A 10,472-nucleotide genomic window follows, 5' to 3' on the forward strand; every position below is an offset into this window, starting at 1 on the left:
ATGACTCAGTCTCTCTGAGTAAGTTCTCAGCCTTCCAGGGTGATTCTCTGCACTCTTCTCCTTCCTAAGAGGTGTGTGAGGCAGCTTACTGGGTTCCTGCAGTGGATGTCCTCTGGAGGCTTGCTGGTTTCTGCTATAGTATGATTTGTCGATCTGCACCCTTAACTGATAATCACTGTGACGTGGCCATCCCATATGGCCCTCTTAAGTCATGTCCTGGTATGCATCCCTGGAGTCTGTGGTCCCAGACCCTTCACGAAGACCCCTCGCATAGGAGCTCTTCATCCTACTGGTGCCCTGGCTCCCTCCGCACTTCCCCTCCCTTCAGCAGAGCACGCGGGCATCTCTGCAGGCAAGATGGGGCCAGCGGGGAGCCCCAAGCACTGCCCCATGCTCGCCCGACCAGTCATCTTGCTCTGCTCCATCACTCTGCTGCCATGTTGGATGGAGAGCCAAGCAGGGGGCAGGGCTCCCCAGGAAGTCAGCAGCCTCCTCTAGGCTTCTCCCTGGGAAGCAGCCCTAAGCCCCAGGATTGTAGATGCCTCAGTACCTACATGAATGTTCCCACACTCCCACTCGCTCAAGGCTTGGGGCTCCAGAAGAGAAGAAAATGCCTCTGGACTTGACTCCTTTCTTCCTTTCCCAAACCTGAAGAAGATGTTGAGAAGTTCAGGCTTATCATTTCTCTATCTTATCTCACCGGCCTTCCCCATCTAAGACTCTAAGATGGCGACCCACCAGCCATTGACCTGTTAAAGAAGGACACTGTGGAATTTAGATATCCCTTCTCTATCTCCATAAAACTTTGCTTTTAAGATTTTTGAGTTTACCAAATTGCTTAAGCAAAACCCCCCAGATCTGAAATTCAAATGCCTTATTTTTTATGCAGTATTAATCTTTTCCTTGTGTGGTATAACGACTCTCAAGGTTGCTTAAGGCAAGAGGCCACAAAGTATTGGACTTAAAAAAATGACAACAAATCAATTATACCTATTCGTCTAGATAGAATTATGTAATTATATATGTACTATATATTATTATATAATATATAATTTATATATATATTTAATTAGGCACACTCGATAGTAGGGAATGAATAGGGACACTCGGGGGCAAGGGTTCATCATACTAGCTACTCAGTAAGACAGAGTACACTGCCCATTCTCTCCCCTCCTCTGCAGTCCCATTGTCAACATAAGAAGTGCAGGTTATCTGGGCCTTCTGATCACCTATAAATCCTTTCTGAATGATTTAATAAATATTAGTCCTACAGATTTTTATTTCTCCCCACTGTTACATTAAGGAATTAAATTGAAAATGCTACAGGATAATCTTTGAATAAATACTATTTAAATGAAGGGGGGTCTGTAACCTTGTCTAATTAAATCTCAAATCAAGCTAAGAAATGTTTGTTGGGGAATTGCTATGGGATAGACCCAATAGCAAAATCAGCATAGCAACAGCAAACTATGCACTAAACTTGAGATACTGTTGGCCCAAGACAGTGTATGGTCATAAGAAATGGAAAAATCACCCACTTTTCAGTAAGGAAGGCAAAATCAGCATTTGATGATGTAGGTCCATACTGATTTCTGAGTCTATCTTTTAAACCAGGGTCTTTCCCTTTGATTTTTTTATTTTTTATTTTTTAAAAGATTTTATTTATTTGACAGAGAGAGACACAGTGAGAGAGGGAACACAAGCAGGGGGAGTGGGAGAGGGAGAAGCAGGCTTCCCGCAGAGCAGGGAGCCTGATGCAGGGCTTGATCGCAGGACCCTGGGATCATGACCTGAGCTGAAGGCAGACGCTTAACAACTGAGCCACCCAGGCGCCCCTCCCTTTTATTTTTTTAACTGCAACCCATAGTAAGAAATACATTTAATTTCCTGTGATGTATTCTGATCTATTCTGTTTTGTTGTAATCTATTCTTTCTTTAATATTTTTATTTTATTTTTTAAGATTTATTTATTTGAGAGAGAGAGAGAGCACGAGCAGGAAGGGCAGAAAGAGAGGGAGAGAGAATCTCAAGCAGACTCCACACTGAGCACAGAGCCCGACGTAGGGCTCGATCCCATGACCCTGAGATGACAACCTGAGCTGAACCCAGGAGTCGGATGCTTAACTGACTGAGCCACCCAGGCACCCCTCTTTTATTTTTAATTTATTTTTCCTTTTTCCTTTTTTCAAATGCTGGTAGTGACCCATTAAATTGATGCCATGGTCCATGAGTGGACTGTAATTTAGGTAAATGCACACACTACCTTTGTTTTCAAAATTTTTAAGGATTTATTTATTTTATTTTATTTTTTATTTTTTATTTTTTATTTTTTTAAATGTTTTATTTATTTATTCATAAGAGTGAGAGAGAGAGAGAGAGGCAGAGCGAGAAGCAGGCCTCCCGCCCAGTGGGGAACCCGATGCGGGACTCAATCCCAGAACCCCGGGACCACGACCCGAGCCGAAGGCAGGCACCCAACCATCTGAGCCACCCAGGCACCCCATAAAGATTTATTTATTTTAGAGAGAGAGCACATAAGCATGCACACATGAGTGGGGTGGGGGGCAGAAGGAGAGGGCCAGAATCTCAAGGAGACTCCCTGCTGAGCATGGAGCCCAAAAGACAGGGAGCTCAATCCCACCACCCTGACATCATGACCTGAGCCAAATTGAAGAGTTGGCCGCTTAACTGACTGAGCCACCCAGGCGCCCCTGCACACACTACCTTTATTATTATTTTTATTTTTTTTTTTAAAGATTTCATTTATTTATTTGACAGAGAAGGAACACAAGCAGGGGGAGTGGGAGAGGGAGAAGCAAACGACCCAAGCCAAAGGCAGACGCCCAACGACTGAGCCACCCAGGTGCCCCTGCACACACTACCTTTAAAAATGTTTCTCAGAATGTGATCCAAAGACCTCCCCTCTCTTTCTTCAAACACTGTATCATAACCCACTGGGGCTCTTATTTTAAAATGCAGATTCTGAGGCCATTACTTCTTTCCTGGACTCTGAAAGCGAAGCCTTTGTCAATGACTCCCAACCATTCTCCTTCTGGCCTGGGCCTCAGATAAGGGCTGGGATGATCACAAACCATGGGCTCTGAGGAGGAAGGCTGGACCAAAGAAGGTAACCTGAGCTTAGTGCTGAAGACTTAACAGGCACAGCCCCTAGGAGCTTGGGGGAAACTGCAGGACAAAAAGGCCAGAGATCAGAAGGTAAAAAGAGCAGAAATGTAATGAGGAAAAGCAGAACAAGGGGCAGGGCTGAGCCTCGCTGGATTTGCAAGTGCAGGACAGAGTACTAAACAAGGTCCACTTAGGGCTCCTCTCCGTGGATGCTCAAGATCAGAGACTCTGAGAGTGGGGCCTGGGATTCCAATTGAAATAAGCTCATCAGGAGGGTTTTATGCAAATACAGTTGTAGAGACATTGCCAGGCATAAATCATGTCATTCACTCCCCAAGAAGAAGATTAAAATTTGCAGCTGCAGGCATGGAATAAATGTTTAACATGCAGCCATCCACCAAAGTGAGGTTTAGTTACCTCACTGTCATTACAAGGCACGCTGGCTTCTTTCAGTGGAGACTTCCTTCTATTTCCTGCCATCGTTCCAACAAAATATTTGATTTTCTGCGGGAATCCCAGTAATTGGTTATAGTTGTTAAGGGAAATTTAGATCCACTTCTCACTATCAGGTGAGACCCAGGGCAGGTGTCCACCCAAGGATATATGAGGGCAAACGTATTAACCAGACTGAAATAGGATTTTTGAATGGGATGACTTTAAGGGTAGGTTGTTCTCAGCTAAGATCTGGAAAAAAAAAAAAAAAGTCATCATCTTAAAAACCAAATCCAGAAAGCTACTATATTAATTTTTAATGAAGAAAATGTAAGTATCGGGAAGATGGATGCTCATGTTTGGTGAGTGCACCCTCTCTCTATAGGCAGTTTCCCTGGGATACTGAATTATTATCAGAATAATGCTTGGTAATCATGCCATTACAGCAAGTGGAACTAATCCGGGGAACCTAATGCCCACTGATGCTGATGGATTCATCTCAGCCTCTGTCTGGGGACACAGCTGCCCCCCAGCTCAGCAGGTCCCACTCCTGGGGGAAGGGGGCACCTTCTATGCTGCACATTTTAGAGACACACTGCTGATGTAAGAATCTCTGGATCTAACTTTTCTTTCTCATTTATATAAAACAAAGTTTCAACCTCTTTCCTTCTATTTGTTTATTTTTTTTTTTTAAAGATTTTATTTATTTGACAGAGAGAGACACAGCGAGAGAGGGAACACAAACAGGGGGAGTGGGAGAGGGAGAAGTAGGCTTCCCGCGGAGCGGGGAGCCCGATGCAGGGCTTGATCCCAGGACCCTGGGACCATGACCTGAGCTGAAGGCAGACGCCCAACGACTGAGCCAGTCAGGCGCCCCTCCTTCTATTTGTTTAATACAGAAAACTCATACAAGCGAAAGACATAAAATTAAAAATACCTTCATCGAGACTACCATCCTGGTGATTCTTCCAGACTCTTCTTCAATTGTCCTGACCTTTTCTGAGCACAGCAGCCCTCCTCCCCTCATCCTCAACCAGGGGTAGGACCCAGCTCTGGGCGAGGAACTGGTGGGGGCCAGGGCTGAGAGGGAAAGCAGAGTACAGAGTTCAGCACTTTCTCAGGAGGGAGTGTAGATGCGCTCAATAGGACAAAGCGGTTTGAGCAGCCTGAAGGTGCGTGCCACAAGAACGCAGAAGTAAACACTCGGCAAGTTTGCTTAGCCCCTGTTCTCTTACAAAGGAAATTTCGTCAGGAACTGCCCACCCCCTGCTCAGGGAAGCCAAACTGGTCAGTTGAGAGCAAGGTGATAATTACTGCTGGTGTTTATGGACCATTTACCGATATCAATCACTGTTTGAATATTTGAGGGCCTACATTGTTTCAAGCACTTTTCTACACACTGGAGACATAGAGGCAAACAAACAAAATACCTGCTCTTATGAAACTTCCATTCTCATGTGGAGACAAACAATTTTTTTAAACAAAATAAATAGCATATAAATGGTGATCCATTCTATGGAGAGTAACAAAGTAGGAAAGGGGGCCAGACTGGAGGAGAGTAGGATTTTAAATACAATGGCCAGGATGGTCTCCTGGCTGAAGGTGACATTTGAATAAGCACCACAGGAGGGTCACAGAGTGAGCCCTGTGGATATATCTGGGTGGAGGGAGCATTCTGGGCAAAGGAAATAGCAAGTACCAAGGCCCTGAGCAGCCACAATGGCTGGATTGGTGTGTGGAAGGAGGAGGAGGGCTGGAGATGAGGTTGGAGGATAATGGGTGGAGGGAAGGGCCAGTCTGTGTTGGACCCTTTTTTATAGGCCACTGTAATGACTTTAGTTTTTACTCTGTGGTGAAATGGGAAGCCTCTGGGTATGGGAAGTAAAAGAGTGACACATTATGATTTCCTTTCAACAAGATGCCTCTGGCTTAGACCACTGGGGGGCCCGGGCAGATGGGAACCTAATGCCAGGCTCTGGGTTAGAGGCAATGGCGGCTCAGACCGAGGCAGTAGTAACGGACACTGTGAAACATGGTCGGCAAGTTTGGGCTGCATTTTAAAAGCAGAGCTGTCAGGATTTGCTGACAGATTGGAAGTGGGGTTCAAAGAGAGGAGTTAAGGCTGTTAAGGCAAGCAGAAGGATAAAACTGCCCTTTCCTGTGATGAGGAAGACTGGGAGAAGCAGGTAATGGAGGACGATTGGGTGTTCACTTTGGATATATTAAGTCTGAGGTGCCTATTGGCTATGGAAGTGGAGAGAACAGTCCTGCCGACATACTTGTGACAAGGGCCAGCGTGTAAGATGGAAGGGGCTCACCTAGGGAAAAGGAGGGAGAGCAGGAAAAAGGCCGAAGCTCTACCCCTGGGTCACTTCGCTACTTAGAGATCTGGGAGAGAACGGAAAGCCTGCATTTGAAACTGAGCATGAGAACTCATCGAGGCAGAGCGAACCCAGGAGTGGGACGCCAAGGTGAAGGAGGAGGGGGGGCTCAACTGTGCCAGATACTGTACCTAGGCCACAGGAGAGGGTTTGGCACTGGGAAAATTGTGGACAGCAGCCTTGGTGGAGAGCTGGGGGGACGGAAGTTTGATGGGAACGGTTTCAAGATAGTAAGGGAGACAGTTGCCTGGGTGGCTCAGTGGTTAAGTGTCTGCCTTCGGCTCACGTTATGATCCCAGGGTCCTGCTCGGTGGGGAGCCTTTTTCTCTTTCTCCCTCTGCCTGCTGCTCCCCCTGCTTGTGCTCTCTCTCTTTTTCTCTGTCAAATAAATAAATAAAATCTTAAAAAAAAAAGATAGTAAGGGAGAAGAGGAACTGAAAACACAATAGACCATTATTTTTGCCAGTTTTGCTCTAAAGGGAAAGAGACGAATGTGGTAGTAGCCAGAGATGGATGTGGAGTCAAGAGAGGGCATTTTTATTTTTTCACGGTAGGAGTAATTACAGTTTGTATGCTGATGGGCATGACGCACTAGGGAAATGATGATCCCGGAAAGGATGAGGAAAAATCCCGGTGTGGCATCCTCGTGCAGAAGAGAGGGGAGGGCACAGACAGACATCTGTGGTACCAGGAAGGGAGGCACCGATGTCGGTTACTGAGCTGAAGTGGTGGTAGGAGCGTGTGGATATTCTCTCCTGATTGTTTTTGGATTCACAGTGAACGATGAAGCAAGTCATTAGCTGAGTGACGATGGCAGGAGGTGTGGGAGGCCTATAGAAAGGGAACACACTGAGGAGAGAGGAAGAATGGATGGATCGAAGCAGTGCAACCCTGCTCTAAGTGCTTGCATTAATTCATTAATCCTTACCCTAGCCCTATGCAGTGGCACCAGTCTCCTCATTTACAAATAAGGTAACAGTCTGATGAAATAGGTATGCCCAGTAAAGCCAGACCTCATGACAGGTAGGCCTCACTAGCTGAGAGCAAAAGCAAGGAGTATGTGGCTGAGAGAGTCACCTCAGATTCCAAAGACCTTCAAGGGTTGATTTTTGTGTATCCTTATGGTTCGCCTTAGTCTTCCTAACTCCGTATCGGAGCCTTCATTCCATGTAATAAAGAGAGTCTAAATTAACAGTGGTATAATTAAAAGCTAACCCAGCCCTCTCTCTGCTGGTCAGATGGTATGGCAGCAGGTAGGAGTTCCATCTACAACCAACAGGCCAATTCTGGGCCCTCCTGCCTCTTGGATTGAATCTAGTTAGACTTCCCACAAGCTAGCACACTTCTGGTTCTAGCTCAAGAAATGTTTTATTAATTGGCATCACTGCCCAAAAGCATTGCATAAGAATGACAAATATGGTCATAGAGAGTGGGATCTTTTTTAAAAAAAAATGAAAGATGCTATTTTATTTATTTTTTAATATTTTATTTATTTATTTGACAGAGAGGGCAAGAGAACACAAGCAAGGGGAGTGGCAGGCAGAGGGAGAGAGAGAAGCAGACTCCCCAGGGCTCAATCCAGGACCCTGGAATCATAACCTAAGCCGAATGCAGACACTTAACCAACTGAGCCACCCAGGCGCCCTGAAAGAGGCTATTTTAATCAAGGTGAAGAGAACTGGGATATTTAGCATTTTAGTCCTTTAAGGTGATCATGTTCACATGAACCACTACTCTGATTCTAATTTGAGGAGAGGTTTCTGTGTACAACTCAATTTACCAATTAATAAAAGTATTTTCTTTTCTGTCCCTATTCATTACTTTTCCTGGATCCCAGAGTTAGAATTTTACCTTGATGTGTCAATACAAATGGTGACAGCTACTAACTGTGGATATTCAGTCTAGTTCCAAATACTTTAATCAAAAATATATGTAACCACACATAACTGCCAAGCATTAATTAAAATAATTTTTCTACCATCTTCCCCATTTCAAGTAGTAATTATGACTTTGGCATATGTCTTTGTCAGAAAAGGAAATATCTACTTTTTTGTTTTTGGAAGGATACATGAGGAAAGATAGTAGTTCACAGTTTATTTTTAATTTTTTTTAAAAGATTTTATTTATTTGACAGAGAACACAAGCAGGGGAGTGGGAGAGGGAGAAGCAGGCTCCCCACTGAGCAGGACGCCTGATGCGGGGCTCGATCCCAGGACCCTGGGATCATGACCTGAGCCAAAGGCAGCTGCTTAATAACTGAGCCACCCAGGCACCCCAGTACTTCACAGTTTAAAGCAGCCTAACTAAAATCTGACACTAAGAACCCCCATTCAGATTCTAGTTTTGAGATGTCGACCCAAATCAATCTGAATGTGGTTTGAAAAAGTTTTTTTATGGCTCACTTTGGTCTAGATATACAGAATTATAATTTTTATAAATAAGGTGTGCCAACTTGACCTGATGTATCTCTGAGGAAGAATGCTCTTTTGCATGAAACTGAAAATCCATGTCCTTTCTCTTCATTACCATCTATTTTCTGGATTTCAAGCTAAATTGGAAGTAAGGAAATAGTATTTCAGGATTTTGCTGACACCATTTAGATCCATCTCTCTTAAAGAACATTTTTAAAAAAATTTATAGACACCCCAGTCACTATTAAGGAAAGAAAACAGCACTCCCATTAATTGTTTGTTTCACATACTGATGGGAAGACACAAGCAAAATAAAAGGCAAAAGGCCCCCCAAAAGAACCCCCACTTTCATTTAATAGAAGCCTTTTTTTTTTTTTAAGATTTTATTTATTTATTTGACAGAGAGAGACACAGCGAGAGAGGGGACACAAGCAGTGGGAGTGGGAGAGGGAGAAGCAGGCTTCCCGCGGAGCAGGGAGCCCGATGCGGGGCTCGATCTCAGGACCTGGAATCATGACCTGAGCCAAAGGCAGACGCTTAACGACTGAGCCACCCAGGCACCCCGATAGAAGCCATTTTTGTACCAATACTTTTACTTATGACATTTATCATCAACAGCAATATAGATTTTGTACCCACCATTAAAAAATTCAAATATTTTGCCTTTGGGATTTAACTTGGGAAAAGAGCTATGGCCACCCTTTTCCACTTATTCATACAACCAATATTTATTGAATGCCTACTATATGCCAGTCACTGTACCAGTAACCGAGAATATGAAATTAGGGAGGATGCATGCCTGGAAGGTATAGAGCACACTCAGAAATATGACTTGTTAAGAAAAAATTCTGTAAGAAAAGATGTATACCTGGTGGACTCATCCTGAGTACCAGAATATTGATTACCTTTGCAATTTTAAATAGGGTGAATTGACTCAGATAGCTATCTATGATAATACTTGAGAGATTATTTTCATTTTAGAGAGAGTGGGGGAAGGAGTAGAGGGAAAGGGAGAGAAAGAATCTTAATTAAGCAGGCTCTACACCCAACACAGAGCACGATGAGGGGCTCAATCTCACAACCCTGAGATCATGACTTGAGCCAAAATCCAGAGTCAGATGCTTACTGACTGAGCCACCCAGGTGTCCCTATTTCTACTTTCTGTAAAATTATTTTTGTGAAAATAAGTATTGAGACTGCCTGAACTCACACTGATGAACAAGAAAATAGTTTACCATTTGGTTAAGTATGGCTTAATAGTTGATCAGTAAAGAGACAGATAATGTTAAAATGCTGTATCATGTTTAGGGATTAATTTTCAATCCATCCTCACTACAAATTCGTAAATTATTTCTCTTTAGCTCTGGAGTCTTTTTTTTTCCTCACTCAGATTCTAGTGAGAGCTATTCTTACTCCATGCTAGACTGGCCTTCACCGGCTACTTCCTTGTATCAAGGCACTTGCTGCCAGTTTCAGAGATTCTGTCTTTTGATTTGCAAATGTATAGGTCAGATGTTATGTAACAGGGTCCCCATCAATTTTATTTCTTAGATTTGCTTTGTTAAATAAGTTTAGCAAAATGCTTGCCAATATATACTCATTAACTAGGAATAGTTTCTCAATTTGCATATTGCTGATGCTTTCTGTCTCTATTCTGAATGTTCCTGAAGCCTCTATAGGAAAAATAACATATGGGCTGCATTTGAATTGGAAAAGAATTCTCCCATTGCACAGAAATTAAAGTTGCAACAATTCTTTCATCTCTTAATCTTTAGACACCCTTCTTTTTAGGTACTGTCAAAATTCTAGGAGCTCATGTACATTTATAAGGAGGTATATACAAAATGCTGTGGGATTAAAGATGGGGTAATTGATTGCTCTAGGGGTTGGAGTTTCATGGAAAGCTTCACAGAGGAGCTAAACCTTGAGATAAGACTAGATGTTTGCCAGACACAGAAGCGTAGAAGGACTTTCAGATAGAGAGGGAAGACATTGGGGCGGGGGGGGGGGGGGGGGGGGGGAGTTTTATTTTTTAAAAGAGAGAAGGGGAAAAAAAAAAAAAAAGAGGTTTTCCCCTTTTTTTTTAAAAAAGAAAAAGGAAACCGGGGGAAAAAATGGGAAA

The sequence above is a fragment of the Phoca vitulina genome, unplaced genomic scaffold (genome assembly GCF_004348235.1).
Source record: "Phoca vitulina isolate PV1807 unplaced genomic scaffold, GSC_HSeal_1.0 scaffold20, whole genome shotgun sequence".
In the NCBI taxonomy this organism is placed as follows: Eukaryota; Metazoa; Chordata; class Mammalia; order Carnivora; family Phocidae; genus Phoca; species Phoca vitulina.